The sequence below is a fragment of the Passer montanus genome, unplaced genomic scaffold (assembly GCF_014805655.1).
Source record: "Passer montanus isolate IOZ18808 unplaced genomic scaffold, ASM1480565v1 scaffold60, whole genome shotgun sequence".
In the NCBI taxonomy this organism is placed as follows: domain Eukaryota; kingdom Metazoa; phylum Chordata; class Aves; order Passeriformes; family Passeridae; genus Passer; species Passer montanus.
The window spans coordinates 3,208,435-3,228,290 of NW_024371038.1; the positions used below are offsets into that span (position 1 = coordinate 3,208,435).

General features: G+C 39.9%; 1 protein-coding gene across 1 annotated transcript in view; it reads right to left on the bottom strand.

Annotated features, from left to right (window-relative positions):
• HFM1 (helicase for meiosis 1) overlaps positions 1 to 19,856 on the bottom strand; it is a 54,333-nt gene that overhangs the window by 33,424 nt on the left and 1,053 nt on the right. The window lies entirely within an intron of this gene.

Consider the following 19,856-nt stretch of genomic DNA (forward strand, 5'->3'; position numbering starts at 1 on the left):
CAAATTATTTATTGTATACATCAGTATTAAAAATACTCCAGCTAATTTCAGTGGTTTTCATTTAGCACCATCTGTAGGCATTATAAATGTTTCTTTATGCCTTTCTGTTGAAAAGTTTTACAGCTCTTAATTTCGCTTGAGGACAACTTTAAAAAGCAAAGATCTTACTAAAAGAATACCACACAGATGATTTAATGAGTCAACAACCTGAGACTCACTGAAACAAATGGTAAAATACAAATTAAGTTTGTAAAGTTCAATAAAGGCCAACTCTGGAGGTAAAATAACAAAGCAAACCTTTCTTCTTTATCTACAGAGATAAAACCAAAGGTGAGGCTTCTTTTGTACTCCAGCATCTCATTAGTAATATATTTAAAGGATCTTTAAGAGTGCTTTGCAAATAGGCTTCAGATTTCCTTAATTACTATTGACTGTCAGCTGTGAATCAAAAAATTTAAAAGTACTTTTTTTTCACAGAATCTGTAAACCTCCAAATATTCCAGAGAGGGGTTTCAAATGAAATAAAGGAAAACATTTCATAATACCAGAATATAGAGCATGTGATCAAAATTATCTGTGACCACAGTGAAGACTTCAAACAAAAAATCTGTCAATGCCCCTTTTACACACTGTAAGTCTGCAGTACCACATATGCCAATTTCTGCCACTCCCCCACTGCCAGTTTTGCCACTTTCCCTTTCATATTAATAAAAACAGAATTTAGAAATCACGCTGATAAATCTAACAAAGGTGTTTATTTTCACCTCCATGTTTTTAGTGTCAGTAATCTCAAGCAAGAACTCTCAGGCTTGGTATCAGTATTGGCAGCATTAAGTACCTGTGAGGAGCACAAATCAAGATGCCATTGAAGTAGTAATAATCTGTTAGTGCCTAGCCAAGTGAATAACCACTGCTCCATCAGCTACAAGGAGCTGCAAATACTGCACACCAGTATGAAATGGTTTTCCCACCTCAGGAGGGGAATCAGCAAATGTGATTATGCTACTTCCATTTAAATAGTCTGGATTTATGATTCCCATTCTCGAGCAGCCTTTATTATGCACAATGTTTGATCTCCCGGGCCCCTGCTCTGTTCTCTATGTGTAATTTTTTCCTTAGATTAATAGGCCAGCTCTATTAATCCCAATTGCTTGATAATGTAAATAAAAATAACAGGAGATATAGTGGTCATTGTACAAGACTGGAAATCTAAAAAAACCCACACACCTTTATGCAGCTCTGCATTCACCCACCTGTTCCACCTAGGAAACAGTGAAAAGTCTCTCAGACTTTTAAAGAAAAAGAAGGAAGCAAAAAAAAGGCGGGTGTAGGAGTGCTGGGAGGAGCCGAGAACGATTCCAAGATGGCCCGGAAACAAAGCGTGTTTCCACACGCTCTTGGATTGCACAGGGAAAATGCATATTCCACAGGGCAGAGTGAGGGAGCAGGTGCTCGCAGGAGCAGCACCGACCACTGAATCACATTTACCGAGAGGTGTTTGCCAAATCCCAGAGCAAAGACCTCTCTTATATACCTGCTTTAACAAACACCTTACTGCAAACACTGCAGGCCGCGAGGGAATTTGCTCCGTTTTGAAGCCACTTTACTTTTCACCTTCCTCCTAAAACAAATCCTTTCCTCAGAACACTTATTCCACCACAGTGCTCTCTCCAGGGGCCCAAAGCGAAGGTCACAACCTTCAAGGGTGCTGACCCAAACAAACCGCAACTGCCCGGTGCCGCGGCTCACTGCGCGGCTCCCCGGGCCCTGCGAGGCCCGAGGCCCTCAGGGCCGGGCTGCCGCTCCCGGCACCGCGGAACGCGAACGCCGCGGCTCCCGCCTCACCAACAGCGCCTCCCGCCGCTTCTCCCGCGCGAAATACCTTCAAGGGTGCTGACCCAAACAAACCGCAACTGCCCGGTGCCGCGGCTCACTGCGCGGCTCCCCGGGCCCTGCGAGGCCCGAGGCCCTCAGGGCCGGGCTGCCGCTCCCTGCACGGCGGAACGCGAACGCCGCGGCTCCCGCCTCTCCAACAGCGCCTCCCGCCGCTTCTCCCGCGCAAAATGGCGGCGGCGCGGGGGCCGCGCTGGAGCCGCCTCAGCGGGGCCGGCGGGAAGCGGCGATGGCGGCCGTGCCCGTCCCGCACTGTGCGCGCCCTCAGGGGCTCCCCTCAGGGGCTCCCGCACCGCCCCGGGGCTCGGCGCTCCCGCCGAAGCGAAATGGAGGGCGCGGGCCGCCTCAGGCCCGCTGCCTGCCCTCTGAGAGGCGGCCCGGGAGCAGCGCCTGACAAAGCCCCTGCTCGGAGATCCTCGAATGGGAAAGAATTGGCCTAAATTCCTCATAAAAACTGCCAGAGAGGAATGTGCAGACACTCCAGTGGTGCTGGATTTAGAGCTTGTCCAAGCATGGATTTATTGGGAATTACTCTCTTGAGAAGTCCTTACTCACTTCAACCCTGATGTAAATTGGAAAAGGCAGCTGATTCCTGAACCATACAACTCAGTTAGGAAACTTATTCCTGCAGGAAGAAATAAAGATAGGAAAAATATTGATCCTTTTAGTGGATTTTTGAAAATAATAAGGTTTTTTCCCTTGCTGTTCAAGCGGTACAACAAAATTCTTCAAGTTGTATGAATTGAAACAATATGACAAAGTATTTGTAAAATGCAGAATTAGGTCACTTACCCCGCTCCTCCCTGAAATACTGCAACCTAAAATTCTGGACTTGCCATTAGAGCATAGCTTTTGAACTAGGAAATTTTCAGTAAATGGCACAACTGTCTAAGAAAGTCTAAATTTTAAGCTTCATGACATTTAACAAATACTATTGAGGCAGCTACTGTAAATATGTATTTCCTCATACATAAATAGATGAAAAGGGGAATATTTTCTCAAATATTGATTGATTTTAACATAAATAATTTTTATTTAATCAACTTTTATGTTTTTCTTTCTTGAAAATATTAATTTTTAACTTCCATTTCAAATTCTTAGACATTGTGTATATATTTACTTAATGTGTGTTCACTCAAGTTGTGCAAGCCCAGGTCAATTAAGACCCAGGTCAATGCAAGAAATATTATGTTCATTTTTACTATCCAGTGTATATTCATGTCTTTGTTTATTCTTCCTTTTAAAAGACTTGCATCAGAATTGCATCATATTACAATATTCCAAATTTTATACCACACGTTTAGATGCTTTAACCCACTTCCCCACCTAATTACTGGGCAGACAGCCAAAGGTGAAAAGCCCTTCATTCCTGCTTCCAACATGACAGGATCTTGGCCAGCACGGAATAACAAAAGACTTTATAAGGAGCTTAGCATACAATCAGGATTGATAACGAACCCATTGTCTGAAATTAGATTCTGAAGCCATCAATCTTATTCAGTAATCTGAATAAAAGTGGGAAAGTGTTTGTGCATAAGCATGCAGTAAGCACTCTTTTTTTTGCTTACAATAAATTCTGAAACCAGAAAGCATTTTTCCTTCTTACTATTAGAGAATGCCTTCTTTGATTCTGGCCTCAGGCAAGTTTCCATCTTAGTTCACAACATCTGCTTTTAGCTGACCAGACTTTAATGTTTAAAGCCGTAATACAAACAGTTCATTTTTTAAAGCTCTTTTTTTCTTCGATTCCTTTCCCTAGGTGCCATCTCCCTCAACACACACACAAATCACATAAAATATATAGCAAAGCAGTCTCTCAACTGCTCTGAGACAGTTTAATTTTTGATTTTCCCCAAGCCTAACATATGATCTGCCATATGTTTTGAGTCTTTCCAGCTCATGGAGATCACATGCTAAGTCATAAACTTGCATGTTCTGGAGCAACGCAACTAGAAAATCATGAGCACCAGACATTGGTCAGTGATCCATATGAGAACAGAATAATTCTCATTCTTGCTAAATACAGAGCTGTTAGAACATTCAGTTTTCTCCAGAACTTACAAACTGAACAAATTAAGTGTAGAAAAGTAGGAAGATGTGAGCTCACAATCAGTGGTGACTTCTCTCAGTTTCCTTTGTTGAGCCTTAGCCACAATTTCAGAGACAAGACAAAGCCACTGGTCTCTGAAAAGCACCCATCGTCACGGCAGAAATCACTGGGAGAGGCATGGAATCACAGCAACCCCTGAACTGCATGACTTTTATCAGTGCTTGAGGTGGTTCCAATCATTAATTTATTAAATTGTAAAACTCAATAATTAGAGAATATTTGCACCTGCAACCTTTTCCAGTAAAACAAAAGACAAAAATACAGCAAAAATGAAGTTACCTAGTTAGGTGAGGAAAAGTGGGGTTCCTTCCATTTTATCATGCCGGCTTTGGTGGATTTTCACCAACATTTTAAAACCTAGGATTTACAAATGCGGGTCGCAAACAAAAACTTGAAGCAGGTGAATAAAGGGATGTGTGGAGGCTGGAGTGGCTCGGAGCGCTGGCAGGGCCGGCTCTCGGCAGAGCCCAGCGCGGCTCCCGGGCACTGCCGCTGCCGGGCACTGCCGCTGCCGGGCACTGCCGCTCCCGGGCACTGCCGCTCCCGGGCACTGCCGCTCCCGGGCACTGCCGCTCCCCGCAAGCTCGGCTCCTCAACTTGCGCTTTTATGCGGCTAAACCAAAATGTTTTCAGCGCTATTGTTTTTTTTCATGGTGAGGTGAAGAAAATGTTCTTTTCTGTAATTTTGTACATTTGTTTCCTTTTTAAATATCTTACCCAAACACTTTTTTTTTAAAACAGTTTTAAAGTTAACCCTCAGTTATAGACTAACCAAGAACTATTTTCATTAGGTATAGTATTAGGCTCATGCTTCAAATTAACAAAACAAACACATTCCACATGTACAACCCCACCCTGAATAAATCTTGTCACGTACAAGCATTTATGTCTTACACTAATTAGGGACATTAGGAGTTTTGCACATAGACAAAGGGGATATCATATTGAGTATAGGCTTAATAGTTCACATACCTTATACTTTACAATTCCTGTATATCTAATTCAAATGCTCAGCTGATGAAATAAGACATACACAGAAATAAATAAAATTATAATAATGCTGTAGTGTCCTTTTGCAGTGCACCGCCTAGGAGTCAAGTCGTTGCTACTTCCCTTAAAAATGAAACAAAATTCTCTCAATTTCTCATTGAAAAATGTCCATGGAGTCTGCTTTTGCACAGATGACAAACCTGAAAGTTACATCTGCAACCCCTGTTTTGGAAAATATCTGGCTATTTTCATCTTGTCAATTCCAACAATATACTTTTTTAAAGGTAGGGATGGAATAGATTTTTTTAACCTAGAACTATTTTGTTGAAGTCAGCTCTCAACAGAAATACAACAAATGCTCTTATTTTTTACCTTTTTGTTTTAAATTATTATTAATCAATTCTGCCTGCAGCTATACAGCTAACATCTGGATTCCAGATCATCTAATGGTTCATGCCCTTTGAAAATGTTTCCTGTCAGCAAGATTTCTTGCTTTGGATTGGAAATTATAATTCTATAATTAAAAAAATATTTAGAATTCCTGAAAAGTAACACTTTTTAAGAGTTCTTCCTTTAAATAGATAAGTGTACTAGGAAATCTATAGATTATTATCCTAGAATAAGTTTTTCTTTTGTAAAGAATAAATATTTGTCTGTAGTCAAGGAACAGATGAAAATTTGTGAATTTTCAAAATACGAGTCTGATATATGATCAATTTTTAGAATACATTTTGTTTTACACATAGCATTTTTATTCACCAAGAAAGTTTCTATTTTTTCAAATGTGGTTTATTATTCTGGCAAACAGTGATTTGAGGGAACCATGATACTACAGCCATTTACCAACTATGTGTCTGATTCCTCCCCAAGGGAATTTATTTTCTTGGCTATGTGTCCGCTCCATTTTGTTTGGGGAAAAAAAAATTAAAATTAAAAAAAAAAAATTAGGTACTGTTCTCTTTGAAATGCTCATCCAAAGATTTCTAGGAAACTTAATCTTTCTTCACTCTCTGCCTTCCCTGGTCACATCCTAACTTTTAAATTTATACTGATTAAGGTGGAATAAAACAACTCAACCACATTGTTTGAAGCAGCAGTGTGATCCATATGCAAAGTGTGGGGGGTCCAGCCAGTAGGATTAACAGCTTGATGTAGTCAGGGCTGACACACATGTATTCCAAAGATAATTCTGTTAATTTGAAACTGTCTTTCTTAGAATGACAGCCTACTTACTCAGTTATTTCTAATAATCTTCCATACCGTAGCTATGCTGTGCATTTTAAGTTAAACAGCAACAATATGCCAATTAAATTTCTGCAGACTATATGATCTGAACACCCTACAGATCCTTCGCTCTTTCAAAGTAGGTCCGTGTATACAGATTTTGTTTGATCTCTGGTTCATGTCAACCTGGTTTTGAAACATACCATAACTAGAAAATGTTTCTTTATGATATGTTAGTTATCAGGAATGTGATCTATACTGATAGAGGAGGAAACAAGTTCATGCACTGATCTTTCTTCAAAAATGAAGTTTACTCTCCTTGAATTAAGGTAGAAAGCATACATTCTTCAAGTTTGTATTTTCTCCCTGTTTCAACTTTTATGATCATTGCCTTAAGCCTTATGATTTTAAATTTACTAATTCAGTGCTTGATAATATATTTACTGATAGATCATAAGAAAGTTAAGTGCAAAACTGTGTGTCTTGTACACAGGTACAAGACAAGGTGGTCTAGTCCTGAGATCACTGGGATATTATTGCAGTGCAAGTAACACACAACAGAAAGTACAAGCGCAGAAGTATTGTGCATCCTTGCAGATTATGGAGTGGACACAAGCCAATCCTCCTGACTCACATCAGATACCAAGAAATTGTTTTACAGCACTGGAAACAAAATGATGTAGGAACACCTGACTTGACCTTTGAAACAGTACTCTTGTAGATGCAGCAAGATGCAACACACAAGAATGACACAAGTATCTGATACCAGGATAAGAAGAAATGGCCTCAAGCTGCACCAGGCAGGATGCAGACTGGATATTCTTCATGGGAAGGGTTATCAGGCACTGAAACAGGCTGCCCAGGGAAGTGGTGGAGTGACCATCTGTGGGGGGATTTAAAATGTCTGCAAACATGGTTCTGTGGGATGTGGTTTAGTGGTGGACTTGGCAATACTGAGTTAACAGTTGGACTTGATGATACCAAAAGTCTTTTCCAAGCTAAAGGATTCTATGGTTAAGTTATCTGTTCAGTACTTCATCACAGTCCATGGGCTCACTGCCCTTCATGCACAAGTCTCAAAGGCATTTGAACAGAGTATTTTTTTTTTCCAACTCAACCAAATTTCTATCACTCTAAACTCCAGCAGCATTGTATTTTGGAACTGAAAATCCTTGTGAAATAGGGTAATTCAAAATTTTAAAGTAGCAAGTGTCTTATATTTTGGAATGCAGTAACTAAATACAGATGTTCAGATTCCAGTTGGGGCACTTGAGGCAATTGTTCTTGATATGTTCTGAAAACAAACCCCAAACAAAACAAAAAATTATATGAGAAATGGCAAAATAGAATGTTTGAGTGCACTCACATTTAAGAACTTGTCCATCACCAGTTGGGTTTGTTCCAAGCAAACTGTGGACTCCGAACAGCTGAGCATCTCAGGAGTAGGCACAGTACTAAACAGAACACATTCTGGGAAACTTCCAAATTATGAAGTAAAGACAATGACTGAAGCTTGGGGACTTATCATCACAAAAACATTTGAGTACAAAATCCCACTGCACTTTGGCACAAAACACTGAAGATGGTTTACACAGACTCAGCTTATCCTCAAAGTAGCACAACTGCTTTGGTGACAGTGGAGAACCTGAGAGATCAACATGTTGCAAAGAAAAACTTCTGTCACACGGAATTTTTGATAAAAATGGAAGAGGCAGCAAGGAGCACAGCTGAAAAAGGCAGTATGTTGACACACTACCAAAAGAAACAGAGTTAGATATGAAACACTTTTATAACAAGCTGACTACTGACAACGATACAGAAAGTAGGTGACAGCATTTCAAAGTCAAGACATTCTACATACTTGTTGATGTGTTTACAACATAGATGAAAGAGCAGTTTCAAGATTTCACAGAGAAATGCAGTCTGACATGTTGACACTGATAAAGTTTCTAAAACATCTTCTCATATAAAGACTCAAAGAAAACTTTGTAATTTGCATATTTAGTCCAGATATTCACTAATCAACCCTTTCATGTATTAATTCAGACCATACAGACCTATTGGTAAATTTTGGGTTAAGATGTTCAGAAGAGGACATATACATTTAAATACACAAAGAAAAGATGGAATGATCACTGGACTTTGTCTACAGAAAAATTCAGGGTGTCATAATGGTAGTTTTGTCAGTCTTCTTCTGGAAGACTGACAAAATTTGTGTTTTCTGCTGAAACATTCTGTAGAAAATTGAAAGCCCTGGCTTCCTATGTATTTCTAAAGAGGACTTGGGAATTTATTTAGTCTAGCCCAGCACTATGAAGCATGGTAGGGTTCTTCTTCTCATTTTATCAAACAGCATTATAGTATTCACTTGAGATCCCTTCCCTTTCTGTGATGTCAGTCCACATCTCCCATCTCATGAGTGAAAGCTCCAGTTACTCCATTATTGGGTTTTGTGATCCAAGCCTGTGCCAACTCTTTGAGAGTAAAACCATTTAAAGTTGTATGGAAAAATTAGTCCTTATGTAGAAAGAGCACCTATGTGCCAATACCACTGTTTGACTCAGGAAAATCACCTTAGACTTGTGAGACACCCCCAACCAAATCACTGCATTCCCCTAGCTACAAGAGAATACAGTCATTTGTGCTCCTGTCCAAATACTTAATTCATGCAAAGGAATTAAACCCACTATATTTGGGAACCAAATACCTGCTATAAATAAGCAAAGTATTTCTAGTGACATCAATGAGGTTTGGATGACATTTGCAAGAAAAGCCAAAAAGTAAAATTTAAAAGTGAAAAATTGTTCTCATGCTAATAACACTGAATTGCAGGAGTGGATTTTATATAGGTCTTTAAGCTGTTTAATTTAGTATGAAAGAAACTGAAGATTAAAAACCCATGCCTTATCAGAATGTTTCTGCAAGTCATGCTAACTTACAAAAAATACCAGCCTAACCTAAACTATTGCTGTAGCGTTGCTAAATGTTACGAAGTCTGAATTTCAAGTGTTTATTAACCATGCATTACTTCTTTGTACTTATTTTAAGTGTTGTGCTTTCCTGTTAAACAAGCTAGATTTGCAACGTCTAGGCAAATACTTTAACATTTGGTCTTCACAAGCTGACTACAAAATACCCAATGTGAAAATAAATTTTCTCATGAAAAGTCTTATTCTCTTTGTTGATAAGTTGCTGATAGATAAAATTCTCAAGATACTTGACAGTATTTTTACTTATATATATATATATAAAATCCATCTCCTGTCTCCTTGTTTTAGCTCTTTCTTCTGACTTTACAGAGCCAGAATGGTATGACCAAGGAGGCTGTAAGAATCCCCAACCTGAGCTGCTTCATGTAAAAAGCCATCAAAGTTCACCCTCTTTTTGAGACCTGTAACTTTTCCTTTTCCCTCCACCTTCCTGTTTTCTCCGAAGTGTGACCTATGGCCTATATTCACAGTCTGTGCATAGACTGTGGAAGCAGAGGGATTTGAGGTAGAAACATTTCCTTGGGCAATAGAAGTGGTAACAGCAGGAGTACCGAGGAAAACAGTGTTAGGATAAATCTCCTCTTAACAAAAAAAAGAAAAAGAAAAAAATCACAAAGATGTTCCTCATAGCTACTCTATATGTGGTGAAGAATCTTTATCACCTGGGCACAAGGTACAGAATGCAGATCTACAGAATTAACTAAAACTCACAGTATTTTAAAAAAATAATAGTAATTACAAATTGGAATGTGAGCAAGAGAAATGAACTAAAATGTTAAGACAAAGCCCAGCACTCGTGCAGTTTTAGAGCACATGTTTATCATGTTGTCAGTCAGCTCCAACCACTGCTTTCCAGATGCCAGAGGAGAGCAGAGGCACAAGGCAGTTATCCTGATGGAGCTGAGATCTAGCACCACAAGAACAACTCTGCAATAAAACAGGAGACAGCAGAAAAGCAGATTTACTCAAAAATTTACTAAACCAAAACAAAACAAACCCCTGCTCCTGTGCTGGCAGCTCGTGGGAGGAAAGTGCAGCAGGCTTAGGGAAAGCCCAGGCAGTCCCACAGTGGCTGTGCCTCAGTGACTCAGTGAGAGAAGGGTTAACTCTACCTCTGTTATCCTGATGGAAACAAGGAAGAAATACAGTCTTCTCTATAATGCTAATTTAAGAGAAAGTATACATTAGAAAGAGTAACTAAATCCTAGAGTTTTGGTGCAGGGATGTGGCGGCTTTTAGAGATTTGCAATTTTTTGATTGTTATTTGTAACATCACCCGTAGGGGTTTGTTTCTTTTTTGCCAAACAATGAAAATAAAAGAACCAGAGTTTAAAAGCTAGAGTTCAAAACCATAAATATCTGTAACATCTTCTGGGTTTAGAGTAGTAAATCCTTGTGTGCATGCATACATGCTGATAAGAGGGCACAGTTTTACTTGTATGGAAGGCTGTTAGCTTAAAACAACTGTTCTCACATCAGTGATGACTTCAAAAACAATATAAATGTTACAAGTATAAAAGATATGACAAGAAAGGTGTTTCAAACAAAGTCAGTTTTCCAGCTTATTAATTCTGGGAGCTGACTCTCTAGTTTATCACCTTTTTTTAAACCACCAATGCCAAAATATGGAAAGCATGAATAGCAGCATGCTATTTTTTTGCAGCATAGCCAAAAAAAAAAAAACCAACTCTATTTTTTTTTTAAATTAGGATCAGTGGGTAGAATGCATAAAAAATTCAGTTTTAAAATCTGAATAAAACAGTATACTGTTACAATATCATGCTTTCCTAAAATGATCTTTTTAACTTGAAAAATTTAGTCTTGCTAAAACAGAAGGCCAGTAAGAAACAGGGAAACAGGTGAATTTTTACTCATAGAAGATACTGCTGAATTTCTTCTCTTGTGTATCGAAGACCCCAATAGTAATAGCAGTGGAACAATGAAGTTACAATTGCCTCAAAACAGCAAAGGAGACTGGAAAGTCTAGCCTTGTGCAGTGATTTAAATAAAAGCCTGCATGTATGTTGTTAGATCATATTGGAAGTGACACTGTGTTAAGAGGTTTCAGCCATTGAAGTTGTACTGATGCAGGCTCGGGCAGGATTTGGCCCTGCCTATCACATTTATTATACATGTGCTGCTCCCTCTCTTGTTTTGCTCCAGCCTGACCTACTGGCTGTCCCTGCTGGCTGGGATGCTGACTTCATCCTTGACCCTGGCCTTCTTCCACACCCTGGTTCTCCTGTGGCTGCACATTACTGCTCTCATTGCTTTAGCAATCTATTTTTTACCGTAATTTCACCTCACTGAAGTCTCCCATTAAGAAATCCGATCATTTCAAGCTATCATCGAAGCTGTTTGCTTTCCTAATTTGAAATACTTGTATTTTGACCTCAGTGTTTCTCAGTATAAGCACCCTGCAGAAACATTAAAATTAATCCTCTAAAGGCCAATTTTAATGTAAAATTATGTCAGTTTTTATCTTTGGCTATCCCTACCAGCACTTCATTGATTGCAGGATCTATTAAGAAATGTCTCTCCTTGTTTTCCTCCATGGATTTTCTCCAGACTACCTTTTCATCTAAGGCTGGATTTTTCATTCCACCTCTCCTTAGGAAGTAACTTTCATCAGAGCTGTGTGGATACCAAATGCCATCAAGTAAAACTGTTACACACAGCTTTGTTTGCATTGTATATATGCAAATGCAGATAAAGTCAGCAGAGAATAAGGTCCCATTGGTCAGTGCTATGCAAGAATGCACTGGGATAAACAGACCATCTACAGCACAATACCCCTAACTGTGCCCAAAGGATGTATTTTGGATAAAAAACAAGAGGAAATTGAGTTTTCCGAGTTGAGGGGAATGGTTAGGACACAAAGCCTGTGGCTATAGGAATATTGAATATAATAGGGATCAGAAAGGCTGAGAGGCTGTGCCTTTCTTCTGGCATGAAAGGCAGTGTTCATAGTGGAGGGAGGCATTACAGTTGCCTTATTTCCTTTCCCATACTCAAATCTCTGAAGGAAGACACCCTGCTAAGTTGTGTGTTTCCACAACAGCTTCATGGTCCTTGCTAGAAGAACAAACACGAAGACTTCAGCTCCCTTCAGCCACTCCAAATGAGCACTGTAATGTTCCAGGAGTTCCCAGCCCCCCATTAAGCACCACTGGCTCCAGTCTGTTCTGTCCTTTGTTAGAGTTTTACCTGCAGTGTTTACAAAACTGTAAAAAATCCTTTTCTCAGTCCTTCCATCCCATCCTATTGCTTTCCCATTTATTTTCAAAATTCCTATGATAATACCTGTTTCTGAGTGACTCCTTGTACTATGATACAAATTTCAGTTAACAGAGGGTCAAAAGAGAAAATATGAGAGATTTCAGTGACAGAGAGCAATGTCTGAGAATGCCATGGACTTGTATAAAGGTCAGTTTGCTACCACACCTGTACCAAAACCAGGGACATTTCAACATCCCACGTTTGTTGAATACATGCATTAGTCACTAGGTATCTGACAACTCCTATGGACAAAATATGAACAGCAGCCATTGCATCCCTCATGCCCCTTTCAGGGGATGCTAGTAGAAAATCCATTTTCAGTTAGGCAAAGTATCTGGAGTACTCCCTGTGCTACTTGTGAATTAAATTTTCAATTTTCTTCTTAACATTAGATATTTTAGAAATGCCTATTAGACAACAACATTTCCATTTTCACAGGTAAGTGTTTTGGGCTTGCTGCCTTCTTGAAGTGACATAACTTTTGATCAATTTAACCCACAGTTTCCATATTTTGTAGCTGTAATAGGAAGCAGTTTCATAACGAGCACACATATTTCTGTGGCTGTACCATATGGTCCTGTGGCTTTCATACCACAGAGTGAAGAATAGAACTAAAACCAGAATGTAGTCTCCAAAAGCCTCCCTGGAAAGCTCATGTGCAGCAAAACCCACTACTTGGAGCATGCTCACACCAAATTACAGCACTAAAATATTTCCTCACTCAAAGGGATCCGCAAACTCCAGAAACGGTATTGTGTGGGAGAAATTTTGGAACAACTAATGTCCTGTATGCCTCCCCACAAAAAAACATATCACAGCATAAAGCAAGCAACCAGATACAGGCAAGGCAGTGTCACATAATAAAATGTTCTAGGTGAGTTTCTGTACTTAAAGGAACATTAGAAGATTGAGGCAATTGAGGGCTCAAGAGTTCCTTTTGAAGTGAGTGTCCTGTCTGTTCAGATGCAGCCATGTGTGCTGTTTGGTGCATTGCCTCACCTGTCTGGAGGGGCTCGTCTGAGACACCTGAACACGTAACTTGATTACAAGGAGAACATGACTCCCACATATTTGGCAGAGGTCGCAGTAAACCAGAAACATGGCATGCTTTTCCATGCAGGCAGGAAGAGAAGCAGAACTGCTTTTCCACATGATCACATCCCTGCCTTCCCTGTGCCAGTTTGAGAAAAGCCTTCTGCTGGATCCTGACACAGAGCTGTGCCTGTCACATGGGGCTGAAGCCACAGTAAACTTCAACATGTTCCTCTGCCAGCCCACAGAAGTTACCACCTTGTTCTGCCATTAGAAAAGTCACCCCATTGTAGTTTTTCATACAATAACAGTGAAGCTAGTTTTCTTTTCATCACCTGTAGCTGAGAGTAGCAAAAAGGAAAAATAAAAATCCCCTGACAATTGTCTTTAAAAATAAATGAATCAGTCAAGTCACAGCAAACTACTCACAAGAGAATTCATCCTTGGAATTTAATATAGAACAAGCTCTGCAGTGCACCATTACACACTTAAAATAAAGCTTTTCCAAGGCATGTTATCCTCTCACAAAAGGGAAGAAAATACAAGGCAAAAAAAAAAAAAAAGCTCCATATTCAAATTCAGTCCTGTCATTCCTATAGTAGCTGACAAGCACTGCAGTAGTATTGGAGGCAGCTGACTTGGAAATATTACTACTTTCAGTATGAGAGATTGCAAGAAATTAACAATTTTTTCCTCAGATTTTAGTGTTTCTGTCCCAAGGAAAAATTGAAGTGGCAACAGGAGAAAGTTACAAGTATATCACAGCTCAGAGCAAGGAATTCTTCCTTGATTTACTGCTGGGCTCCAAGAGCCTAAAAATTAGGTTGCCTAGTTGCTCAGACTAGGATATGTGGTGCCCAAATTAAATTTCCATATTTGCTTCCTTTGGCCACAGAACCTGGGAGTCTGAACCAGCAACATCTACAGTTATGTGCAAAGAGACTGGAAACACCTGGGTCAAAACCTACCTGCTCTGGAAGGCTTCCATGGAGAGTCTCTGCTGTCCATCTTTACACTGGAGTTCGGGAGTAAGGGGGAACAGAGTGTGGCATTTCTTCCTCAGTAAAATGTACCTACAATAATCTAGGCATAATATAATTTTGGAATGCTGGGAAGGACCTCCAGTGTGGGCAAGACCTGAGCAGGGCAGGGAGCAGACAACCCCCACAACCCTGTGTCACCTTCCTGGGCACAGGGACAGTCCAGGACATCAGCCCACAACCAAGCAGGGCTGGAGGGAGCAAGAGAGCAACACTCCTACACCATCCCCAAAACCCAAGGCAACAAGCCCCGGCTGGGCTGAAATAGGGAGGTGGGCAGGGTGGGGAGAGGCCCCAGGTGGGGATGAGCAGGCTCATCATTACTGTATTGACTTTTTTCTTTTTAATTAAACTCCAGAAATGAAAGTTACAGAGTTATTATTCAAAAATTGATGCAATTAATACTTTAGGTGCAGTGTTTTCAGGTCTTATTCAATGTTATAGAAATGAAATAAGTGGTTATACAAGCTAGCACGGAAAGTGGGTGGGTTTTTTTAGGAATTTTCTCATTCAAAACACCTGTTCATGTGTTAAAGGGCCAGAATTAACGTACATTATTAAGTTTTGCTCTGACCATAATTATGTCCACAATGACTATGCAGAATCCTTTGCCTCTGTGGCTGGGCTGTCCAAAGCAGGATCCTTCAGGTAGCTGCCTGCCCATTTACACACACTCACAATCTCACTTATCTACCTGGCACATGCTGCTAACAGCAGCACACAACCCAGCACCTCCACCCAGAGGAGGCATTTTCTCTACCTGCTTCTCCCTGGCATTTCTTATAGTCTTCCTTAGGCACCTCCTTTTATTCAAAATTGTTTCAGTGTGTATGATTAAAAAAAGGTATTCAATTTCTCTGCCTTTCATAGGCATTTTTTGGAACTTAGCGATGGGGACAGGTTTTGTCCATTTTTCAGAAAGTGCCTCTGCCAAGGAGAAATGCATAAAGAAAACAGTATTTCATCTGGATAACCCAGTGTTTCCATTAGAATCACATAATGTCTAATTATGTACTCCATAAATCTTCATATTTTGTTATGAAGCTCCTAATAACAAAGTCTGATAAATAGATTCTCTCCCCTGGCCACTACCAATTGAGTAGAAAAAATACTTATTTATGAAGCTTTATTAATAAAATCTGAATAATTCAAACAGCTTCTTCAGTGAAGAAACAGCATATTCCTATTTGCATATAAATGAAATGATGCTTTAGTGTCAGAGTGAAGAATTAAATAATATGAATTTTTACAGTGCAGTCCTGACAGCCTCATAAATATTATGGTCATAAGTTGCAGTTTCCTAAAAATCTCATTTTATCTTTTATTACAAAAATATGACCAAAGGGCCAAGTCCTACTCATTTTACATGTGTGAGTATTCCCAATGACAACATAATCATTCAGTAAGTGAGGTTACCACATTCAGCCTTATGTCAGCTACTAGAGCAAAATCACAGTGTTATCTACATATCTACTAGGAGACCAGAATCTCTTATTTCAGCATGAGGAAATTCTTGTGTGTTGATAAAATATAAAGAACAACAAAGAAAAAGGTAGCTCTACATTCAAAGAGACAATATACAACATGGTTGATAAAATATAAAGAACAACAAAGAAAAGAGACAATATACAACATGAGGAAAGGAAAAGCACACAGCTAGTACTAAGTTCCAAGAAATGCCTATGAAAGGCAGAGAAATTTAACACCTTTTTTAAATCATACACACTGAAACAAGTCAAGGTTTGCACAAACACTTTCTGCCACAGCAAACTCATCAGCTTACTCAGCTTGGCCTTTTTCAACTTTTCCATTGTGTAGGAGAGCCTACATTCCTTATTAGATTTTACTAAAACATACTTTGTTTGAATGAGACCCAGTTTATAAAAGGTTGAGAATTCCTCTGGTTTTGCCTGAAGTAATTTTTACATCTATTTTTAACTGCCTTTAAATAGGCTTAGAGACTGTTATTGTGGTATGTTTTTTGATATTTGAGATATAGTTGATCAGAAAATGCTGGCAGAGACAGTCACTGACACATCTGAGTGCACTATTCTAGGGCTGCACTCATCTGCATGTGAGAGCAAAGCTGGCAATCTCAGTTTTCCTGGTTAAGAAATGGAAATTGAAAAACAGAAAAAAGGACTATAGTCCCATGGTTTTCAAATAAATCTCTTCATGTTAGTGCAAGACTCATGAGTCCTGAATAATTGAATTTGACAGTATTCCTAAAGGGCACAATAGCATGAAGAGATGTGTCTCAACCTGGTGCCAAAGAGAGCAAACTTTTGCCACAGACTTGTATTGCTAACAAAAAGAGTAATTAGAAGTAGGAAAGCACGTGTCAATTTAGGCTAATGAAAACTGAATAGTACATTTAACAGTCTCTACTGTCATTAAAATAGAATTTTGTCTACATATGTATATGCATACTTCTAATACTGACAGGGCAACAACTGCTCTTATTTGCTCATTTCTAAATAGTTTCTGACTTCTAAGTTTCTAATTTATGACCTGATGTTCTTGGCAGCAAGGGGATGTTAAGGATCTCCTGCCTCTGTTTGTGCTGGATACAATTCATCAATTACCTTCTGGATCTTGCTTATTGTTTTTCTAAGGCTGGAGGACAGCACAAGCACAGGGAGGCTTCTGGTTTCATTGACCTGGGAAGCAGTTAATAGATGTGCTCTAGTGTCAGCACAGATTCTGTTAGGCCTGTCAGCAGACAGACAAGGTTTGATTCAGCTGCAGATCCTGGCAGCAGAGGATGCAATCACACAGCAGTGTTTGGATCCTTTCTTGGCGAGCTCCCAGATGTGGGTTTTGGTGATTGCTTGTCAGCCGTAGGGAACATCCTGCACGGGCCTGGCTTCTCATCCTCATTTCCAACCTAGAGATGAAGCCACGAGAGAAGGCAGTGCAGCAGCCTGGCTCACAGAGCATTAGCTGTGCTGCTTTGTTTGCCAATTTTAGTTAATGCAATTTCTTCTCTTTGCTTTGAGAAGTTCCTGCTGTGGTGCATGCTTGGAACTGGATGCTCAGTGTTGAACAAGAAGATGGAGTGCCCCACGAGTGAAGAAGGAGTTTCTGCTTATCCAAGCCAACAGCAAACAGGGAATGTTTCATGCTACAGCAAAGGCACAGAAGCTGTGCAGATGCAAAGCAGAAGCTATACCTTTGCTTTTTCTAAATTCATTCAAAATAGAGCAAAAATAAGCTAAAGGTACTTAAGCAAGTACTGAGGAAACAGAGTGGAAATGGCACATATAATTTTCTCTCTCCTGTGAAGATGTAATGAAGATTACATGGAGAAAAACATTGGAGGAAACAGAGTGGAAATGGCACATATAATTTTCTCTCTCCTGTGAAGATGTACATGGAGAAAAACATTAATGAGGAGGTGACTTTTGAGAAGATATGAGAAGAGTCATATCCAATTTGACTTAACTTCCTCCTTAAACAGAGGAGAAAGAAGAGGGTAAAAAGATGTAAATGAAAGCAAGCATCAAGGCTGGCATTTCTGGCAGGTTAGAAAGAGTGGGGCAATAAGTTAAGAAACAATATGAGATTATACTACAAAGCCAGTTATGCTCACGGGAACAAAAAAATATAAATTTTACATGATAGAGAACCAGAATCACTGGAAGGATGGCGTGAGAAAGCACAACGTATTTGGATCAATAAGAAAGGAGATAATGGAGAGAAGCTAATGATCAAGCTAGATAAATGACCTGTGTCTAAATGAAAGTAATTTTAGGTGTTGAAACCAAGATGAATTGAAACATTGCAGGGAAAGAAACGAGGATCTTGATAATAAGGTATAAAGAAAGCAGATTTCTTGCAGTATGAAAGTGTAACTGAAGTGATGAGGAGGGAGTTAGTATGGATATGACTGACAGAGAAGTGCCAATAACAGGAGCTGCATTGAAATGGTGGTGATTTGGTATTCCACATGAGGCCAACTGCAAGGCAGGGAGGCCAAGGAAGTTGGATGAAACTTTGACCTGGCCAGGAGGCAGCAGAGCTAAGTATGCAACCTGTAAATAATCAGCAGCAATTTTGCAAGTATTAACTGGCAAACAGAATTCCTGGTTCAACAGCATTCAGAAATGGCTGTAGGTAAGATTGTCCCAAGAGGTTAATTTAGAATGATGTTGCTTGTCATTAGCACTAGGACAGACCTGCACTCATGAATGCCCATGGTGCCCTTTGAACTCCTGTAAGATTACATGGATAAAAGAAAGAACAGGATTTGGCCTCCATTATTTTGTCATGATACCTAATTTAATTAATGTTCAATATAATCTGCTTTTAAATTCAGTCACACTTAACTGAAATTAACTTCACTAAATCTCAAGCTGCTGTACTGACTTCTTAGAGCCCTAAACAAAAAGTAGAAATGAGAACAACTGTAGGAAAAGAAAAACCCACACATCAAACCAAAACCTATTAAAACAAAGAAGCTCAGCAACTCATTTCAGCCCCCTCCTTCTAAAATGTGTAATAGGAAGCACAGCTTAACAAAAGTGGTGGAACCTGTTTCTGCATTTAACAATTTGTTAGCCCAAGTACAGCTTGTTATAAGGTAAAGCCAAGCTAGAACATTGCCTTGGCAACTTTGGCAACCCTGGGCATGGTTGTTATTTACCAAGGGCTGCAGTTACAGATCTCTGCCTGAATTATGCAATAAACAAGATTATTTCGGTTCATATTCTAGTGAACAAGAGATCTATGTATTATCAAGTGCAGTGGAGCTACTCTTCAACAAGAGTAACATTCTTTTATCTTTTAAAGAAGTATTGACCAAAAATGGGTAATAGACAAGAAGGGCTAAATTCTTTCATTTACAAGCATACAACTGTATTAGTTTCAATAAAACCCAACTACTCCAAACATCAGGAAACATTACAGTGAACAGCTGAAATAATTCCACTGAGTTTCCTAGTCCTACTCGTTGCTGGTCAGCAGTTACAGCTCAGGCCAGAGCCAAGGTGCAAATTTAATGTTGTATTGTGTGCGATCCTTTTTGTTGTGTACTCGGGCAGTACGGCAAAGCTGCCAGCCAAGCCCCGGTACAAAGGCGCAGCCATTCCTGGGCCTCTGGGTCATCTGGCTGGATTTATAGCAGAGCTACACAGAACAATAATTGACTGGGCCCTTGGGGTGGGATTATTGGCAATAGCCCCACGCAGCACACGAAGCCCGAGGGACAAGCACCGCTCCCCGCTCCGGTGCCGGGGCAGGGCGGGCAGCGCCGCTCCCGGGCCGGGCCGGGGCCACAGGCCGCGCCCCGCCCCCTGC